The sequence below is a fragment of the Sorex araneus genome, chromosome 7 (genome assembly GCF_027595985.1).
Source record: "Sorex araneus isolate mSorAra2 chromosome 7, mSorAra2.pri, whole genome shotgun sequence".
NCBI classification, from domain to species: Eukaryota; Metazoa; Chordata; class Mammalia; order Eulipotyphla; family Soricidae; genus Sorex; species Sorex araneus.
Window position 1 is genome coordinate 8,423,449 of NC_073308.1, and position 21,825 is coordinate 8,445,273.

The 21,825-nt window shown below is 43.1% G+C and overlaps 1 protein-coding gene across 1 annotated transcript in view; it reads left to right on the forward strand.

The window, feature by feature from the left end:
- LOC129406607 (uncharacterized) overlaps nucleotides 1-21,825 on the forward strand; it is an 84,869-nt gene that overhangs the window by 11,889 nt on the left and 51,155 nt on the right. The window lies entirely within an intron of this gene.

The window sequence follows — 21,825 nt, forward strand, 5'->3', positions numbered from 1 at the left end:
GTCTCCTCTGGACAGATCAAGAAGATTAAAACTCACCAAGGAAATACTGGCTTTGAAGGAAGAAATAGAGAGAGAGGGCTAATAGATCTATACAGGGCTTTATATTCCCCCAAAAAGGAATACACATTCTTTTCCAGTGCACATGGAACATTTTCCAGAATACACCATGCGCTGGGCCACACAGCATACCTCAACAGAATCAACAAGATTGACATTGTACCAGCTATCTTTTCAGACCATGATGCACTGAAGATAAAACTTAATCGTGGACAGATGCAGAAAACCAAATCAAACACCTGGAAATTAAATAGCTCGATATTGAACAATGAGTGGGTCAGGAAGGAAATCAAGGAAGAAATCAAAAGGTACCTAGAAACAAATGAGAATGAAGACACGAGCTACCAGAACCTGTGGGACGCAGCTAAAGCCATTTTAAGGGGAAAATTTATAGCTCTGCAAGCATATCTCAGGAAGGAAGAAAGGGCCCACATAAATAACTTGACTTCACAGCTCAAGACCTTAGAAAAGGACCAACAAAAGGAGCCCAAACCAGGCAGAAGGAAAGAGATAATAAAACTTAGAGCAGAAATTAATGACATGGAAACCCAAAAGACAATCCGAAAGATCAATTGAAACCAAGAGCTGGTTCTTCGAGAAAATAAACAAGATTGATAAACCACTAGCAAGACTCACAAAGAAAGAGAGAGAGAGAACCCTTATAAGCCGAATCAGAAATGAAAAGGGGGACATCACAACAGAAACCAATGAAATTCAAAAGATCATCAGAGACTACTTTGAAAATCTCTATGCCACGAAACAAGAGAACCTAGAAGAAATGGATAAATTCCTCGACTCCTATAATCTCCCAAGGCTGAACCAAGAAGACTGGGAGTACCTGAATAGTCCATTTAACATCAAGGAAATTGAAATGGTAATCAAAAGTCTTCCCAAAAACAAAAACCCAGGTCCAGACAGATTCACTAGCGAGTTCTTCCAAACATTTAACGAGGACCTTTTGCCAGTCCTTCTCAAGCTTTTCCAGGAAATTGAAGAAACAGAAACGCTCCCAAACAGTTTCTATGAGGCTCATATCTCCCTAATACCAAAAGCAAACAAAGACACCACAAAAAAAGAAAACTAAAGGCCAATATCCCTGATGAACACAGATGCGAAGATCCTCAACAAAATATTAGCAAATAGAATTCAACAACTCATCAAAAAGATCATACACCACGACCAAGTGGGATTCATCCCGGGGATGCAAGGATGGTTTAACATCCGGAAATCAATCAACATAATCCATCATATCAACAAAAGAAAAGATAAAAATCATATAATCATATCAATAGGATGCAGAGAAAGCATTTGACAAGATCCAGCATCCATTTATGATGAAAACACTCGCCAAAATGGGTATAGAAGGGACCTTCCTCAAAATAGTCAAAGCCATTTATCACAAGTCTATGGCAAGCATTATCCTCAATGGGGAAAAACTAAGAGCCTTCCCTCTAAGAACAGGGACGAGACAAGGATGCCCACTCTCTCCACTTCTGTTCAATATAGTACTGGAAGTACTTGCAATAGCGATTAGGCAAGAAAAAGATATTAAGGGCATTCAGTACGAAAGGAAGAAATCAAGCTCTCACTATTCGCAGATGATATGATACTATACCTAGAGAACCCTAAAACCTCTACCAAGAAACTCCTAGAAATAATAGACTCGTACAGTAAAGTTGCAGGCTATAGAATCAATACCCAAAAGTCCATGGCTTTCCTATATGCAAATAATGAGAGAGAAGAAAGTGACCTGAGAAAAGCAATCCCATTCACAATTGCGCCTCAAAAATCAAGTACCTCGGAATCAGGTTAACTAAGGAGGTAAAGGACTTGTATAATGAAAACTATAAAACACTACTTCAGGAAATAAAAGAGGACACGAAGAAATGCAAAGACATCCCCTGCTCATGGATTGGAAGAATTAATATTGTCAAAATGGCAATTCTCCCCAAAGCATTGTATAAATTCAATGTGATCCCTATAGGGATACCCTTGACATTCTTCAAAGAAATGGAGCAAGCGCTCCTGAAATTCATATGGAACAATAAGCCCCCAAGAATAGCTAAAGCAATCCTTGGGGAAAAGAAAATGGGAGGAATCAACCTCCCCAACTTCCAACTCTATTACAAAGTGGTAGTCATTAAAACAGCATGGTACTGGAACAAAGGCAGAGCTGCAGACCAATGGAATAGGGTTGAATACTCTGACATACACCCCCAAATATATGATCATCTAATCTTTGATAAGGGAGCAAGAAATGTGAAGTGGAGCAAGGAAAGCATGTTTAACAAATTGTGCTGGCAAAACTGGATGGCTACATGAAAAAAAATGGGCTTAGACCTCCATCTATCACAATGTACAAAAATCAGATCAAAATGGATTAAAGACCTCAACATCAGACCAGAATCCCTAAGGTACATTGAAGATAAGGTCGGCAAAACCCTCCACGACATTGAAGCCAAAGTTATCTTCAAAGCTGACACGCCACTGGCCAAGCAAGTGAAAACAAAGATAAATAAATGGGACTATCTCAAACTAAGAAGCTTCTGCAACTCAAAAGAAACAGTGACCAAAATACAAAGACAATCTACAAAATGGGAAAGGATATTTATGCAGTACCCATCCGATAAAGGGCTGATAACAAGGATATACAATGCACTGGTTGAACTCCACAAGAAGAAAACTGCCAACCCGATCAAAAAATGGGGTGATGAAATGAACAGAAACTTTTCCAAAGAAGAAATCCGAATGGCTGAGAGGCACATGAGAAAATGTTCCACATCACTAATCATCAGGGAGATGCAGATCAAAACAACAATGAGATATCATCTCACACCACAGAGACTAGCCCACATCCCAAAAAACAAAAGCAACCGGTGTTGGCGTGGATGTGGGGAGTAAGGGACTCTCCTTCACTGCTGGTGGGAATGCCGACTGGTTCAGCCCTTTTGGAAAACAATATGGACGATTCTCAAAAAGTTAGAAATTGAGCTCCCATTTGACCCAGCAATACCACTCCTGGGAATATATCCCAGAGAGGCAAAAAGGTATAGTAGAGATGACATCTGCATTTCCATGTTCATTGCCGCTCTGTCTACAATAGCCACAATATGGAAAAAACCAGAGTGCCCGAAAACAGATGATTGGCTAAAGAAACTCTGGTATATTTACACAATGGAATACTACGTAGCTGTCAGAAAACATGAAGTCATGAAATTTGCATATAAGTGGATCAACATGGAAAGTATCATGCTGAGTGAAATGAATCAGAAAGAAAGAGACAGACATAGAAAGATCGCACTCATATGTGGAATATAAAGTAGCTGAGAGGTACAAGCTTACAATGTTGTGATTCCTGGCAGACATTTATCTGGATTTAGTTACTAAAATGTGTAAAAATAAAAATAAAAAGAAAGGGCGCGCAGGCGGCGAACGGCGAAGGAAGGAAGGCCAAACTGGTTGCTCGATCGGTTTATTTCATGTCCATCTCCATTCTCCTCTGATTCTCCTCCTGCTTCTTTCTCCCCCATCCTACTTCATTCTCTCTCTGCCTCTCTCCCGGTTCTCGGTCTCTCTCTCGATCTGTGGATCTGGCTGGCCCCCGTGGATCTGGCCCGATGGATCTGGCCCTGTGGATCTGGCCCCGGTGGATCTGGCTCCGGTGGATCTGGCCCCGGTGGGTCTGGCGCCGTGGATCTCGCTCTGGCCCCCCAACCCACTCTTACTGCCTAGTTAAGTCTCCACAGCATGAGGGGGTTGGGGCATACACCTAGGTGTGGTCAGCAATAGGGTAAGGTTCTTTTCCCTCAGGGGATGCTTCTCCTAGGACTTAATTCTCTTTCAGCAGGAGGATCCACCCAAGGGCAGAGTCCCATGAATGTGTTTCTCTTCTCCTCAGCCAGCAAACATATAAGAATTCATAATATTAATTATTTTGTATGGACACAATAAGAGATGCATTAAAGCTTATAGAATTGCTCTCCTGGGGCCATCTCAATCTCAGACTACAGTGCTCAGGCCAGATCAGTCTTTCCTATCCCTGGCAGGGTCCCAGTCTCATAATTACTATTGGATCATGACAGCATTTGTCTATGATCAAGCTCTTAACTTATAGTTAAGAATTAGGCACTTTGGCCAGGCCCATCTCGATGCCAGGGTAGCACATAACTCACCGCTTGCCCTGGATCCTTCCCGTCCCACGTCGGGGACCCTCCTTTGGGGTGCTAGGAACTGAGGGCAACTGAGGCTTAAGTGGAGAAAGCAGATGCCCAGGAGGGAATATCGAGGCCAATTAAGTCTTAAGTTATAAAAACATAATATTGTCTTCTTGTGTCTATACAAAAAAGACATAGCTTTAAAGTAAATTATTCAAAAGGCATAAAGAGGAGAGAAAGGCAATGTTATAATATTCAGTGTCCTAGGAAGTTCTGACCTTACCAATTAACAGAGTTTGATTAAGGGAAGAGCAGATAAACTGGTAGAATTGGTTACAGATAAACAAAAGAATGGGAGTGACTCGGGAGCACTTTGATGGGTGTGACTGATAAACCTAAGCTCCTAGTGGCAAGGGGAAAGGACAAACCAATGATATCCAACATCTCCCCCTTTTCTGTTTACAAAATTACAAAAATTTGAAATAGAAAGAGGAACAATTCCAAACACAATACAGTCTTATAAATTGTAATAAAATTTCAGTCCGACCCTTGGCCAGAGCAGTGCTTGTCGTAGTAAAGCGTCCAATTGTCCTGCACTGTCCAAGGGTGAGGCAAGTCACCAATGATGAGAGTCAGTCCCATTCTGAAGAAATGAAGTGTCTGGATCAAAATTGAAGAGTTGTTTCTGCAGCAGCAGCAGTAGTGGTCACAGCAATGAGTCCTGGAGGAGCAACTATAGGAGTCTGATGAATTTCATGAAGTACTGGATCAGCAGGGAGCACTGGAACAGGAGCATCACAACTTCTGTCAGGAGTCCTTCAGCAGAGGGATGCAGCCATTCTCTGGTCAGGTTCACTGGCAGTCATATCTGTGCAACCTAGCTTATGTTTGGAAAAAATACTTTTTTAAAGTTATCAGAGGCTTCGACCATTGGGGTTTGGTACGTCTCCATGCCTAGGGATAGAGAAAGAGACAGGGGGAACTCCGACAGGAACAGTTATCCTAGAAAAAAATTAAAAGGTTTTCCTATTAAAAGTCATTCCTTCCTCCTTCAGAAACTGAGGCACCTGTGAATTCCAAGGAAAGGGTAAAAGTAAAGAATTATTAATCCAAAATATGGGGTCCTGGCGTTTTCCATTCTACAACCTGTAAAAGAAGGATACAAGGAATGCTCTTAATGTGGCCTTGTGATATGATAGAGGAGCTAGAGGCCTTTGCTGCAGGCCCTCTGATGCAAGCTCCTCCTCTGGTTTCCTTGTGGCTTCCAGCTGAAATCAGCTTGGTGATGGCTTGTGGCTGGAATTTGGAGGGTTGTAAAACTGCAGAGTTCTGAAAGTTAAAGCAGGCAGATGAATTCGGCTCCTGATGGAATGCAAAACGGGACCCAAAGTTTCTTGGTGGGGTTGTCTGTTGAAAAAAAACATAGCCTTTTCCTCGAGTGAGGAGTCTCCCTGCTATCCAATTTGTCAATTTTAATCCACATAGGAGAATTAGTAGTTTCCTGAGTCTGTGCATTTTCCTGAAAATGCCTTTCAGCTGCTGTATATGGCTCTCCTTAAGGTAAATTTAAAAAGTTTAAAGTGAACAGTGTCAAGGACAAGGAGTCAAACGGGGCATACCTCCTTTTTTTTTTTTTTTTTTTTAAACTGTGCTCAAGTCATAGATCCAGTCAGACCAGAATGAGATCAGATAAGAGTAATAAAGGAAAAGGAAAAAAAATTCAGAGCACTTTTGTAAAACAGCTTGTAGCTGCTGAAGCAATTTTTGAATTATAGTGTTTGATGCATTTAGAGACATAGTCATAATACCAGGGAAGAAACCAACAGCATAAACTGAGTTTGAGATGATATTAGCCAGCCCTGGCACATGGGCAATGAAAAAACCAATGTGGCAAGTTATAGCCTTCATTGGAAGCTCTTTTCTGGTATCCAAAATAACCTGCTTCATAACCATGCACACACACAAGCAGAAGTATCCTAGTGACAATGCCTTCTGTCCCTCACCAGACTCAGCATCTGTAGTGGCTGAGTGGGTGAGCACCCAGGAATGAGGCATCTCTGTGCCTCCTGGGTCAATAAGCAATTGCTGAGTGGGAGAATAACCACGTACCCACTGGCCCTGAAGCCGTTTTCCTAGAGGTGGCATCTCATGAACTAGAAGTAGAAGTTCACTTCCCCAAAAATAAAACTGTACCAGCCTGAATTTTTGAATAATCTTCTTTGGAAATAGCATATCACCACAGGTTCTGATAAACAACTTGAGATTCAGTTGTCCAGACTGAGTTCCTGACTGATGGTCTTTGGAATTAAGACTAGAAACTATACAAGGCTTTCTCCACCTCTGACCTGACTGAGGCCTCTCAGGGTAGCTGAGCCCTTTTATACAAAGTTCTGCTTGGTTTGCCAGTGCAAATTCACCAATAGACACAACTCTTTGATTCCAAATTTCCTTATTTTTATCCTGGCTCAAAACCTGATGCCCATTAGGTACAGAACTCAGCTCCGCATATCCCATACGCGGGATAGCTTCCTGTTCCCTGAACTCAGCCGCTTGTTGCTGAGATTCTAGATGCACTCCATGAGTGGAGTCAGAGATTGGCGACGCCTTTACCTTCACTGTCAGGAAATCCTCCAGACAACCATGAAAACCTGATGTGCTGCTTGCAAGGTTCACTTGAGCAAGCTCCCTTTCTACCTGGGGGCTCAAATCTTGTCCCTTTACACCAGAATTTAATATGTCGGGACTCTGGGTGGGGCAAATGGTAACTGTATCAGGACAGGGAATATCCAACACGTTGCTCCCTGCAGTGGCTGGTTGTAGTGAATCTATTGACTGGAGCTCTGAAGCTCCACACTGGGGAGAAGGGCTGCAGCTGGGAACATCCCCTGGTTTTGTGGGGCCTGGGGCTGGCCCCACTGCAAGTTTCCCGAATTGGGGTCAGCAGCCACGCCAAGATTGGAGGGACAATCTCTTGCCCAATGGTTTCCCTTACGGCATCGTGGACAAGGTCCAGGTGGTGCTCTCACAGTGGCACGGTTTGGAGGTGCCCTGCAGTCCTTACGGAAGTGGCCTGGTCTCCCACAATTAAAACATTTGCCCTTATCTTGCCTCTGTATGGCATAGGCCTCAACAGCATTAATACGTGCTTGATGTTTGATAGAACCAACATTCCTACATGCCTTCAAGTACCCCATAATATCCTCCTTCTCCTTAATGGGGAGCAAAATGGCCTGGCAATCCTCATTAGCATTTTCAAAGGCCAATTGTTTGGACAAAAGCTCCTGAGTTTCCTTACCCTTCACCTGCTTTTCTATGGCTTCCATCAGTCTCCCTATGAAGTCTGCATAAGGTTCTGAGACTCCCTGAATAATCTTTGTATAGCTTCCCTTGAATTCAGCGTCTGCATCAATCCTCTCCCAGGCCCACAAGGCGATATCACGGACGTGAGAAAACACAGCACGAGGCAAGGTGACTTGCTTTTTAGGGTCGTGCCATTTCCCTTCACCTATTAACATCTCATAAATCAATTTAATCCCTGAAAATTTTCGTCCAGCATGGCCTAGGCTCTGTAGTTTTGCCTTGGCCTCATCACTGAACCACATCCTCCACTGCATATACTGAGAAGGGCTTAAGCACGTCTTAGCAACCACGTGAAAATCTTGAGGTACCCAATGAGCCTTTTTGCTCCAGCCTGTAAGATACTCCTTACAGTACGGAGATGTAGGTCCGTACAAGGCACAGGCCTTTTTAAAATTACTGAGTGAATCCATTCCTAACCCTTCATAAGATGGAGACTGATTTTCCTCTAGCTGGATGGGAAAAAAGAGATGGAGCTCATGGGGTCTGGGTGGAATTGACCATTTACGGTCGAGAGGTCTCAGCTGTAAGCTTCTGTCGGGAGCTTGTCCCGAGCGACCTGGAGGCCGCTTAGTTGAACGGCGGCGGCTCCTGTGAAAAGCCTCCTCTACCAAGCCGCTCTCAGACTCAGAATCTGAGGAAGTGGTAGCTGGCTCATCATACCCATCACTTTCCTCTGATTCACTAGAAGTGGAGTCATACAAGGGAGGTGGTGGTCTCTCTGGTCTAACGTCAGTAGAGAACGTTAATTCATCAGTGGCAGAGTGATTTTTGCTCTGAGAACGTGTCTGCACTGGAAACGCCTTGAGTTGCTTTCGGGGTTTGGGTACGGGAGCAGCCACGCATTGAGCAGCAGGCTTCTTTCTAGGCTTGGGTATGGGAGGAGCTGAGGGTAAGGCTCTCTCCGTAGTAGAAACTTTCTTTACTTCATCCTCAAATTTAAAATCCTCTCTGTTTAACTCCTGAGGAAAGCCTCCCATAGCATATCTAACCTCCTCATCCTCGGAGGTATCTTCCAAAGCTTTGAGAATGGAATTAATGATTTCCCAAGTTACCCAGAATTGTTTGGGGATTTTAGCCCCTCCTTTAAATTCCTTGAAGACATTATCCTTAATTTTTTCCCAAACCTTAGGCTCTAAAGTACCCTTATCTGAAAACCAGGGATGAAACTTATAGACAATTTTTAGGCAGGACCGGAGTTGGTCCCGAGAAACACGATGCCCAGTTCTCTTTGCAAAATGCTTAATTAATTCAATAAAAAACTTGCCACGTTCAGTTTGGCGCGAAAAATTTTGAGCGGACTTCTCGCGGCACTGTTTTTGTCCCATCTTACTGGGGCAGTAAGTCTAGTATTTTAATTCACTGCACCACAAAATTCTGTTCTCCCACCAAACTTTTCTAGAGTGGAATTCTACCGAACGCTATTCTTACCTTTAGTTGCACAGCGGTTGGAGATTTGTGCACGCACAGGGACGCCAGTTGTATAAAAATAAAAATAAAAAGAAAGGGCGCGCAGGCGGCGAACGGCGAAGGAAGGAAGGCCAAACTGGTTGCTCGATCGGTTTATTTCATGTCCATCTCCATTCTCCTCTGATTCTCCTCCTGCTTCTTTCTCCCCCATCCTACTTCATTCTCTCTCTGCCTCTCTCCCGGTTCTCGGTCTCTCTCTCGATCTGTGGATCTGGCTGGCCCCCGTGGATCTGGCCCGATGGATCTGGCCCTGTGGATCTGGCCCCGGTGGATCTGGCTCCGGTGGATCTGGCCCCGGTGGGTCTGGCGCCGTGGATCTCGCTCTGGCCCCCCAACCCACTCTTACTGCCTAGTTAAGTCTCCACAGCATGAGGGGGTTGGGGCATACACCTAGGTGTGGTCAGCAATAGGGTAAGGTTCTTTTCCCTCAGGGGATGCTTCTCCTAGGACTTAATTCTCTTTCAGCAGGAGGATCCACCCAAGGGCAGAGTCCCATGAATGTGTTTCTCTTCTCCTCAGCCAGCAAACATATAAGAATTCATAATATTAATTATTTTGTATGGACACAATAAGAGATGCATTAAAGCTTATAGAATTGCTCTCCTGGGGCCATCTCAATCTCAGACTACAGTGCTCAGGCCAGATCAGTCTTTCCTATCCCTGGCAGGGTCCCAGTCTCATAATTACTATTGGATCATGACAGCATTTGTCTATGATCAAGCTCTTAACTTATAGTTAAGAATTAGGCACTTTGGCCAGGCCCATCTCGATGCCAGGGTAGCACATAACTCACCGCTTGCCCTGGATCCTTCCCGTCCCACGTCGGGGACCCTCCTTTGGGGTGCTAGGAACTGAGGGCAACTGAGGCTTAAGTGGAGAAAGCAGATGCCCAGGAGGGAATATCGAGGCCAATTAAGTCTTAAGTTATAAAAACATAATATTGTCTTCTTGTGTCTATACAAAAAAGACATAGCTTTAAAGTAAATTATTCAAAAGGCATAAAGAGGAGAGAAAGGCAATGTTATAATATTCAGTGTCCTAGGAAGTTCTGACCTTACCAATTAACAGAGTTTGATTAAGGGAAGAGCAGATAAACTGGTAGAATTGGTTACAGATAAACAAAAGAATGGGAGTGACTCGGGAGCACTATACTAAAATTCAGAAATCCAAAACTATGCTGCTGCTAGTGCGGCCTCCTGACCTCATATCTCTTCATTCTCAGCAATGGAAAACAAATTACTAAATGCTTTCTTTTCAGCAGATCGACTTTAGGGGGGAGAAACTCCAAATCAATAATAGTGAATTTTTTTGTTTAAATATTGAATGTAATCAAAGTAAAGTGAAAGCAAAGTGAAATTTATCAGTTACACATGCGGGGTGGGGGGCTGGGGAGGTGGGGGGAAGGGGGGAGGTATATCGTGATTCTTGGTGGTGGAATATGTGCACTGGTGAAGGGATGGGTGTTTGAGCATTGTATAACTGAGACTTAAACCTGAAAGCTTTGTAACTTTCCACATGGTGAATCAATAAAAGAATTTAAAAAAATAAATTAACAGTTCATAAAATTCTCATTCTGCGACATGAATCAAGTTTAGAACTACACACTCTTCAGGGACTGGAGTGATAGTACAGTGGGGAGGGGACTTGTCTTGTGACATGGCCCACCCACGTTTGATCCCCGACAGCCCATATAGTCCCCAAGCACCACCAGGAGTGATTCCTGAGTGCAGAGTCAGAAGTAAGCGCTGAGCATTGCCATGTAGGGTACAAAGGACAAAGGAACCACATTGCCTAATAATGTGGTTAGAAACTTGATAGACGGCTACTCCTGAGCTGGGGAGATAGCTCTGTGGTCATGGGTTGCATGCCTTGCATGCACAGGGACTCATTTTTAAGTCCTGGTTCCTCATGCTTCATTCACCACATCCTAACAGCCCTAGCACTGGCCCGTCCAGCCCAGTTGGCCGAGTATCGCTGGAACAGTTCAGTGTGTTGATCATCCAAGGGAACCAGCCCTAGGCAGCTCCTGTGAGAACCCTGTGTGGGCTCTTGTGAGCTTAGATCAGGGCCCAATAGTTCAGTTGGGAGGCCACACCCTTGCCGTTTCCCATTCTCAGGAAACAGGTGAAGATTCCTAGAGAGAACTATGGATTCTTTTATAGTGACCCATCTGTTTGAAAGAGAACTTGTGACTTTATTAGCAGTAAAGGATGCATAGAAAATAAACTTCGTGATTTTAGTTAACACCAAATAGATTAATGTGTACTCTCTTAGGGTGTTTTTGGCACATTCCTCTGGTGCTCAGTTTCTACTCCTGGTGTGGTGCTCTGGGTACCATGGGGTGCCGGGGACTAAACCTGGAGCTACTACAAGCAAAGCAAATTCTACAGGCCTTTGAACTATCTCTCCAGCCCTTACTGAAGTTTTTGTTTGATTATTTGTTTTCTTCAGGCCATACCCAACAGTGCTCAGGAGTTACTCCTGACTCTGTACTCAGGGATCACTCTTGGTGATGCTCAGGGGACCATATGGGATGCTGGGGATCAAACTGGGGTCAGCCGCATGCAAGGCAAGCCCCCTACCCATTGTACTGTCGCTGCCCCCCGGCTATATTTTTGTCTAATCAAGAAATCTGAAACTTCCAATTAGAGCCTCTCATTAGCACCACATAACCAGGTTGGCAACTTTGAAATCTAGAATGTGAGAAAACACAAATTTTGAAAGCTTTGTGTAATCTGCAAACACTTTGTGACTCAGTAAATGTGTTACCTCAGGCTGTGTATCACATGTGCTCACAAACCAAAATGGGTACAAGGCTTAATATATGAAAGAAAATTATGTGGCCCCTCTATATTTCAAGGGAAATAATGCCAACTCTCAAAATGGGCACGAACAAGTGCCCAGGTCACTAACCCCCAAGGAAGAATGTAGCAGTGTGTTAGTCGAAGGGACAGATGTTCCGTGGTTGTTGATTTGACTTGAGCATTGGTGGAAAAGGTCCGGTGTGAGGTCAGCTCCAGGTGGCTGGGCCAGGGAAAGGGAAGGCAGCTGCCCAGTGATGCTCAGGGGTTACTCCAGCTCTGTGCTCAGAAGGGTACAAGGCAAACGCCCTACCGCTGTGCTATCACTCCAACTCCACTTCTTAGATTTGTAATTCTTTGACATGTTTATTTTGTGTGTGTGCATATGTGATCCGAGGGGTTGAACCTAGGACCTCACACTTAGAAGCCTGTGCTCTGCCACTGAGCCATATCCCTTCCCTCTGTCCCTCACTGCTAGCACTTTCATGTACATACATACATGCCCTTCATTTTAAGAATAGCTTTATTGGGCTCTAATTCACCAATTAAAGTGTAGAATTTAATTTTTAAATAGACTCACAAGATTGTGTAGCCATTACCAGAGTTTAATTTATTTTGGTTCTGTGGCCACACCTACTAACACTCAGGCTGCTCCAGGATCTGTATTTGGCAGCACTTTGGGGACTCAGAGCTGCCAGGAATACCGCCTGGGCCTCCTGTGTGAAAAGCCAGCTCTGTAGCCTGCTGAGCTGTCTCTTGAACCCCACAATTTCACTTTAAAACCTTGTCATCCCCCACTGAAAGAAACACCTTCAATTACCAGTCTCTCTCCAGTCTTTTCTCTGCCCTTGGCCTGTGGCCTTCCCTCAGCCACTTTGCTAATAGTCAGGCCTGTTTTGGAGGGTCTGTTAATAGTGGCATGAACCACACAACTTACCCTGCTGTCACCCCATGACAGGCTCAGCCTTGGAGCAGCATCATTCCCTTTTGTTGTTGACTGACATTCCTGTGTAGGTGGCATTGTACGGCCATGTTGTGAACCCCTGAGCATCACTGGCCAGGTTGCATTTTATTTATCACTGGCTGATGGACTTTCCTCTGCCACCTTTGCAATTATATTTGTTTTTTTGTTTTTTGCTTTTTGGGTCACACCCGGCAATGCACAGGGGTCATTCCTGGCTCATGCACTCAGGAATTACCCCTGGTGGTGCTCAGGGGACCATATGGGATGCTGGGATTCGAGCCCGAGTTGGCCGTGTGCAAGGCAAATGCCCTACCCGCTGTGCTATCACTCCAACCCCTGCAATTATATTTGTGTCTTTATGTTTTTATTTCTCCTCAGTGCATGTAAAGTGGAATATGGGTGGGGGGGGGAATCCAGTTTACTTCTTTTGTATTTATTTATTTACTTAACATTCTGTTTTTATTTCTATTTTCATTTTTATATTGAAACAGAAAATGTGGGTTGTTTTATACTTAATACTTTCAAATGACTTCTCACTACCTATATAATGTTCAAACCCCTTATCAAGCTCCTAAATAATCTGCTCCCATATGCCCCTGTAGTCACAGTCTACTCATTCCCTTGTTTAGATTTATTTTGGGCCTTGCAATCACATGCTCTTCTAAATTTTTATTTATTTATTTATTTTAATTTTTTTTATTTTAATGAATCATCGAGAGGTACATTTACAGACTTACAGACTTTCATGATTGCATTTCAGTCAAACAATGTTCAAGCACCCATCCCTCCACTGGTGCCCATTCCCCAACCCCAATGTTCCCAGTATCCCTCCCCCCACCCCCAACCCAACCCCTTCCCACCTCTTGCCTCTGTGGCAGGAACAATCCCTCTTACTCTCTCTGTCCTTTTGGGTGTTGTTATGGTTTGCAATACATGTAACAAGCAGCCATCGTGTTTGGTCCATAATCTACTTTCAACATGCATCTACTATCCCCAGCGATCCCTCCAACCATTATTTATTTAGTGCTCCTCTCTCCATCCCAGCTACCTTTTCCCCTAGAGCATGAGATTGGCTATCAAGCCATGGGGCAGTGCTCCTGACCTTTACTTTGCTATCTTTTAGTGTTTGTCTCCTGACCCTTACTTAACTATCCTTTGGTGTTAGTCTCCTATCTTCTGAAGCTGCTTCATGCTGACAGAGGGGCGCAGACCCTGCCTGCACAAGGGGTGAAACCTCAAGCTACCTTAGTTTTAGTGGGCTCCAGGCAATGAACTGGTTGGGTTCCTGAAGTTATCTGAAAGAAAAGATCAGATCAATTAGACTGAGGGATGGCACTTTGAAATGATTAGACTCTGAAGATGTGGAAGGTCCTTTCTGACCTAGTAAGGACAAAATAGTTTGCTGTAAGAGTTAAAGCAACAGAACCCAAAGCAACATAATGCCATACCCATTTCTGTCATAAAAACAATGGAAAAGAATAACTGCTCCACCCATGGTTGATAGAAAATGACTTCCTATGTCCAGATTTTTCTAGTGGCCTAGAAGCACCACACCACTTCTCAGGTTGGAAAAGCTGCCTATCCACTGAAGCTGTCATTTGGAAGCAGTAGATATTTATACCTTGAATATGAGCATTTGATCATTTACATGATGTCAAACTGCCAGTCCTCTCCTTGGTAAATTCCTTGATGCTGAACAAGTGTTAGGAAAGGAAGCCCAGAATTTCCACTAGGTTCATTAATGAAATAGAAAGCACAGTACTGAGTTCCTTCCCATGAAAGATGGCTTTCACTAGTGTTGGAAGCTTAGTGTAACCCTTTATCTATCAATTTTCTTTTGAAAACCTTGTTCCAATGCCTATGCTCCTCTTTTGCGGAGTATCTTAGATGAGTATTCTCTGGATGGGGTATTAATCCCATGATGAAACGAGAATTAAGAGCTGTTAAAAAATTCTAGTTCTCTCCAAATGACTGTGTTCACAGAACTAAAGGTGAATACTTAGAACCAGTTGAGATGTCCACTTTTGGCACTGTAGCCTACTGACAGGTTGGGGGAAAGCAATTAATTCTGCACTTTGAGCTGAGGTTCCCCCTACTAAAGCTCTGGCTTCCAATATCCTGGTCAGACTAGTGACAGCATGTTCAACATTGAGTCCCAAAGACTAGGCTGCTTACTTTACAGTCAGCAAAACACATTTTACCTGAATTACCCAGAAGGAATACCTTTTAGATCAAGATTAGAATACATTTACTAGATCATTCTGTAGAATTTGAATCTGATTCTTTAAAAAGGCAAGTTACAGAAACATGGTTTTCTCTCCACCTTCATTTTAAAATTTGCCTGATGGCTTAACAAATCTGACTTGTTCTTTTGCATAAACACAGCAAGATTGGAGAACTCTCCATTTTGGGGTACCCCATTATTTACTGAGAAGTCCTGGGGGTTGGGCTAAAGACAGGAGGCACACCAATAATGGCATTAATCTTATGTGGCACGTCAGAGTTACCCAGGCCTGGCCATAAATGTCCCACGATGAACTGGATGGTCTCGAGCTTTCAGGTTGAACTGGAGGTGGCCTTTTCCGTAGATGCATTCTGGCAGAAAGGAGTCCATCCCCTCCCTTTTTCAGGGCTGGGAGGGATCCTGGTTTCCAGGGTTTTTCTTGATGCTGAGTAGGCCCAGATTGTGTCAGTCACACAGATTCCCGGATTTCTCATTTTCCATAGCAGTGATGATTTCCATTCTTTCCTTAAGCCAACTGGCCTCTAGGGTCTCCCTGAGGTTTGTAGGGTACTTGAAACAGTACCTGTTAAATACCTGCTCCTGTCATTTAGACCAATCCCTTGACTCTTTCCCTGAAAGAGGGCTTTGGGGTCCCATAATTGATTTTCCTGTCTGCATGAGGGGTAGACCCTATTACAGAGAGGAAAAACTTTTGTCTGGATTTGTGCAAACCAACATAGTGCCACGAAGCATCAAAAACATACCGAAGGTACAAAGAAGAGAAAAACATTTCACTTTACTCACAGTGAGATGCAACACGCCCATTTGTTGTAGTTCCTAGCCAAAGAATCTAAAATCCGTAGAGAAAGTGTACAATTTAACATCATATTTAACCCATTCAATCCCATGTTGAAAACGTTGACTTCCCATTAATAAGAGCACTGTACTAGGAGTCCAGTGTACAATTAAACATGTCTAATTCATTTAATCCCATTTGAAAAAACCCTTGATTTCCCGCAACTTTTGAAGACTTCAATTATCTAAGAGCACTCTAACAGGAGTCCAGACAATCCATCCAATATCTTTTCCATAGATCCTACCAAAAAACATACTAGAACAATTTTTGCATGTGATTTAAAGAGTTTCTTAGAACAGTGATCACTTTCCTTCCTTCAAACACAACCTCAAACCTTCTACACATTCTTTTATATTCATTCTGTCCTGTATCTTTCCTTCAACCCATTTCAAAATCAACTTCACTTTAACAGGATCCTTTCCTTTTTCCAACTGATGATATCTGCATCCATTATCTTTCTGACTTAACACATACATCTATATTCCTTATAGTCGTCCCACAAATTTAAACTCTTATTTTACTGAACTCAGTACAACATGATTTCCCAAATTTGGACACTAGTTATCAATCATCTCATTTAACATGACAAAACTACTCTGCCATACCATTTTAAAAGCATTGTCAGTTCTATAGATATTCAAAAAACTTTAGAGTTCTAGGAAAATACAAATATAAAGATTAAAACACCCATAGACTACCATAAAACATTAAGGATCTCATACTTCTGTACGAAGGTCTCTGATGATCCAAGATAGGTATGATACCTGGTGACAAAGCTTTGCAATGAATAAAGTTATCAGAACAATAACATGCATTTTCATGTACTGGACAGACTGACTTAACAATAGTCAGTAAAAGTTCCCACATCTCAAACTTTAACCAAGGCCCAATACTGTGGCTTTAGACTATCAGGCTGACACCTGAGATTAATCTATTATAATTCTTTGCTAAGTATCAATAGAAATTTTAGTTACTGAGTCTCAGATCAAATAAAACACTTGTAGAATAAATTTTGCAACCAATTTTATAACTCTAGAAAAACATATTTTAACTAAACCATTACTCTTTGAACCTGTTTTTAACCACAACTATTTCAGCTCACATTCTAATAATCCAATATAGATGCATATGTACATTTACACAACAGCATAAGACCTTTAAACCATCAATTTTTATGAAACATGAGTAAATCTTCTTTGGCTTCAGTTCAATAGTTCTTGTACCTTAGTTAGTTCAAATCACAAGCTTTCTAACTTTATCAATTCCACAATACAAATATGCTTTCAAACACAGAAAAAGCCCTTTGGATATTTATATATATATATATATATATATATATTTTTTAACCAAACTTTGATAATAGCATAGAAAGAAAAGCATTTGGACTGTCAAATATTTATGGAAACACAAGTAAACTTTGTTTATTTTGAGGGTTTCTGTACCTCTGTTGCTTGAAAAACAGCTAACTTCCTCATTAAAATTGGCTGACGCTTATAAGATAAAGCCTTGCACTCTCTGAATTCTTATTTCACTTTTAGTTCTCTGGCTCTAGCTCTGTAGCTTTTTCTAGATAGTACAGCTACTGGAATTCAAAAGAATTTCAACTGTTAATAACTATTAATGTTCTTCCAATAAGAAATTTAGACTAAAAATTTCAATTTTGTTGTAGGCGCCACATTCTAATTAGAAATCTTTGTTTAAACCTGGTCTAACAGGTTCCAAAATCACATAGATCCTTTAAATTGCTGAACTGCATATCACTCTGATCTCTTGAGATGATCCTGTTTTCCCCAGGCCTAATTTTTACCACTGATTTTCACTCTGGCTCCAGCACTCAAGTGTTCCACATAGACAGACAGACAAACAAACAGACAGACAATAAGTTCACTAAAAACACCACACGTACATGTGCACACATCTGCAGTTGATCTATCGATCTGGCCCTTCAGAAATGGCAAGGAAAAAACTGATAGACTGAGAAAGGAAGGAACAAGTCCCCAGGGCAAAGTTAAGCCCTGTCGGCCGATTGGGAACATTGCTCCCCGTTTCTCTGCCTGACCAGCCCGTTTCCTGCTTGTTAAAAATGGGTCAAGAAAGCGCTTTTGTTGATATAAGCCGGCAAAACCTTTTCAAAATTGTTGAAACCTAAGGTGGTCAGATGCTAGCATTTTTCTTTCTTGGTCAAGACTAGTTCTGAGGCAGGGAACTAGTGACTTCTTATCAGATTTGGGGATAGGCTACCTTAGTGATATACTTTTATTTCCTGATATTATTAAACACTTAACCACATGATCTTGCATTTTCCTGCCTTCTCTGCTGATAATAATAAGCAGAACTAAGAGAAAGATAATGAGACAATTACACACACACTAAAGGCACACGCACAAAGCACACTCCTGCACTCGCTCGGACCGGTCCTTCTTTCACGAGGGTGCGCACCCACTCACCACATTCACACTGAAATTCCTGAACCTGCCCTACGGACGTCCACATTATCTTTGGTCTTATCCCCCTGACAATGGGGTTGCTCCAATGTACAGTGGGCTCTTTCTAATTAGAAGCTAGCAAACTAAAGGCGAAGCGGGGGTGATCATCAGGATGCAAGGGAATTGAGAAAAAGCAGTCTTTTAAATCAAGTACTGTCTTATACATTTCTGAAGGAATGGCTGCTGGGGACGGCAGTCCAGGTTGAAGCGCCCCAAAAATGACTATGGTTTTATTTACTGCTCGTAGATCCTGTAGCAGTCGCCAACTGCCGTTTTTCTTTTTAAAGTCTTGGAGGCGCCTCCGCTTGGGAGGGCTCAGGTAGGAAAGCAGGATGGTCAGAGTCTATAGTAGTAGAATTTGAGGAGTCAGTTCCGTGCATGGGGGTGGCCTCATCCCCACAGACTGAGGGAGCCTTGGAAACAGAGGATAAGCAGGCCATAAAGCAAGAAGAGAAAAGAAAGGGTCACTGGTAGGCTGTTTCTGCCAACTCAACAGAAATGAAAACACAGGACAAAGGGATCCAACCTTCCACCAGTGACTGTCTTCACTGGGAAGTAATTTCTGCCAGCTCGACAGAAATGGAAACACGGGACAAAGGGATCCAACCTTTCACCAGTGACTGTCTTCACTGGGAGGTAGTTTCTGCCAACTCGACAGAAATGAAAACACAGGACAAAGGGGTTCAAGCCTTCCACCAGTGGCTGCTTCACTGGTAGGCTGTTTCTGCCAACTCGACAGAAATGAAAACACAGGACAAAGGGGTTCAGGCCTTCCACCAGTGGCTGCTTCACTGGTAGGCTGTTTCTGCCAACTCGACAGAAATGAAAACACAGGACAAAGGGGTTCAAGCCTTCCACCAGTGGCTGCTTCACTGGTAGGCTGTTTCTGCCAACTCGACAGAAATGAAAGTACAGAAAGGAAAAGGTCACTGGCAGGCTTTTTCTCTAACTCGATGGAAATGAAAGCACAAAAGACACAAGAAGGGGGCAGGGGGGGACGGGGACACTCATAACAAACTACTCAGATGCATGTCTGGCCGGTGAGGAACTTAGCCATAGTGGATCAGCCTGAGAGGTGACTTTCGGCCGGTGTCTAAACGAGCACCACCCTAGACCATATGTTCCTCGTGGAATCGCAGACAGCCCAATCGGACTCTGTAACCTTAAAGGGATCTTAAGGATGCCAAGTCGTGGAGCCACAGACTCAGTACAAGGACGAGGACGTCCAAGACTGCACAATCACTCACACATACACACAAGACAAGGGAATTCAAGCCTTTCCGCCAGTGACCGTCTCGTCCTTAACACGAGACTGTATTCGAGCTCGGTCCCATACCAGGGTGTGCGCCAAGAGAGAGGCGACCCTCAGAGACACTCACTTTTCCGTGAATTCGTCGGCTGACATGAACTTGACCGGACGTTCGGTGGTCCCCTAGTGCCCCACTAGGGCGCCAGATGTGGGGTCCCCCCTGCGGGCATCATCCTGTCCCACAGGGAGGACCCTTCGTGGGGCTAAGGAGGGGACGCAACCGAACGGAGAGACGCAGAGCCAGAAGGAGGAGGAGGAGGAGAATTTATTCACAGCAGTTACAATACTTATACCTCTTGGTGGGAGGGGGCGGTATGCATGCTTGGACACCCATAGGAACAATAGTAAAATGCAGATCAGGCATGGGCATTGGGCAGATCAGGCATGGGCGTTAGCTAGTGAGAGAGGAATGATGAACTGATAAGATCAGTAAGGTCAGCAGTGGTGACCTTGTTACAGGAATCCCAAGTAAGCCTCCACTTGACTAGAGGATAAGAGCTGGGCTTGTAAAATGGCTCCCTACACATTAAGGGTATCCAAATAGGAAAGGAAGAAAGAAAACTCTCACTATTTTCAGATGACATGATACTATATTTAGAGAACCCTAAAGCCTCTACCAAGAAATTCCTAGAAGCAGTAAACATGTAAAGTCGCAGGCTATAAAATCAATACCCATATGTCCATGGCTTTCCTATACACAAATAATGAGAGAGAAGAATGTGATATGGAAAAGGTCATCCCATTTGTAATCATGTCTCAGAAACCTTGGAATCAGCTTAATGAAGGAGGTAGAGGACCTATACAAAGAAAACTACAAAACGATACTTCAAGAAATTTCTGTACATCAAAAGAGATAGTGACCAGAATACCAAGACTATCTACAGAATGGGAATCCAGTTTAATTCCAGGTTTAACCTTTTTCATTTGTTTGTTTTGGTTAGGGGGCACACACAGAGGTGCTCAGGGCCTACTCCCAGCTCAGTGCTCAGGGGTGGCTCCTGGAGCTGCTAGGACTGGGGGCTGGGGGAGACCCTCTGCTGCCAGAGATGGAATGTGCATCTCCCAAGCATGGACTGTGTGCCCCAGACTATTAAACTCTCCCTCTGGTCCCTCTGGTTAGTCTCTTGAGTGCTACCACATTGTTAAAAACTAAAAGGTACAGGGGCTGGAGCAATAGCACAGCGGGTAGGGCATTTGCCTTTCACACAGCCAACCTGGGTTCTATTCCCAGCATCCCATATTGTCCTCTAAGCACAGCCAGGAGTAATTCATGAGTGCAAAACCAGGAGTAACCCCTGTGCATTGCCGGGTGTCACCCAAAAAAGGGGAAAAAAAAACCTAAAAGGTACAGTATGTTTTACACATCTTCATCACCAATTTTGATTGTCTCTCTCCTTCATTGCTGCCAGCCTCCTGGTGAAAAGGGACAGCTCGCCCTAGTTTGGTGTACTTTTTTTGAATTTAATTTAACTTTGTTTTTTAAATTTTATTTCCCCTTACCTTATATAGACACTGTAGTCAATCCTGGGTTGGCTACATGCGAGGGAAGTGTCCTACCTGCTGTTCTATCACCCTGACAGAACCTTGAACTTCACAATTTTAGAGCTATCTTCCTACCAAGAAGCTCAGGGTTATGGGGATGGGAACAGTGTTCCTTCTATTTGGGTTAAGAATCTTCTTTGTTCCAAAGTAATCTTTCAAGTATAGATCATGTGTAATCTTCCATTATCCCAGCAAAATCTTCACCTAGATAATAAAGAAACTAATATTAATGTTTTTTTTCCCCCAGAGTCTATGGCACTTAGGCTTAGGGTATTAAGTCAAAGGCAGGGATGTTAGTGAAAGAACTGGAACAGTCTCTGGTAGGTGAATCTCAGGGAGAGACCAGCTCATCTATGCCAGTACCAAACCTTTCTCAAGCTTCTGTTTTTATTTTTAATTTAATTTTATAGAACAATTCACAATATTTTATTATATTTAATATTTGAACACCAATTCCACCACCATTACACCTTCCTACCACTGTATTTTGGATGTTTTCATCCCGATCCCGAACCCCAGTCCCAAAGCAGAATGAAAGAATTTATTTTGTATTGTTTGTTCTGAATCAACTGCTGAAAATGCTCCAAAAGTTTCCTTAGAGGAGA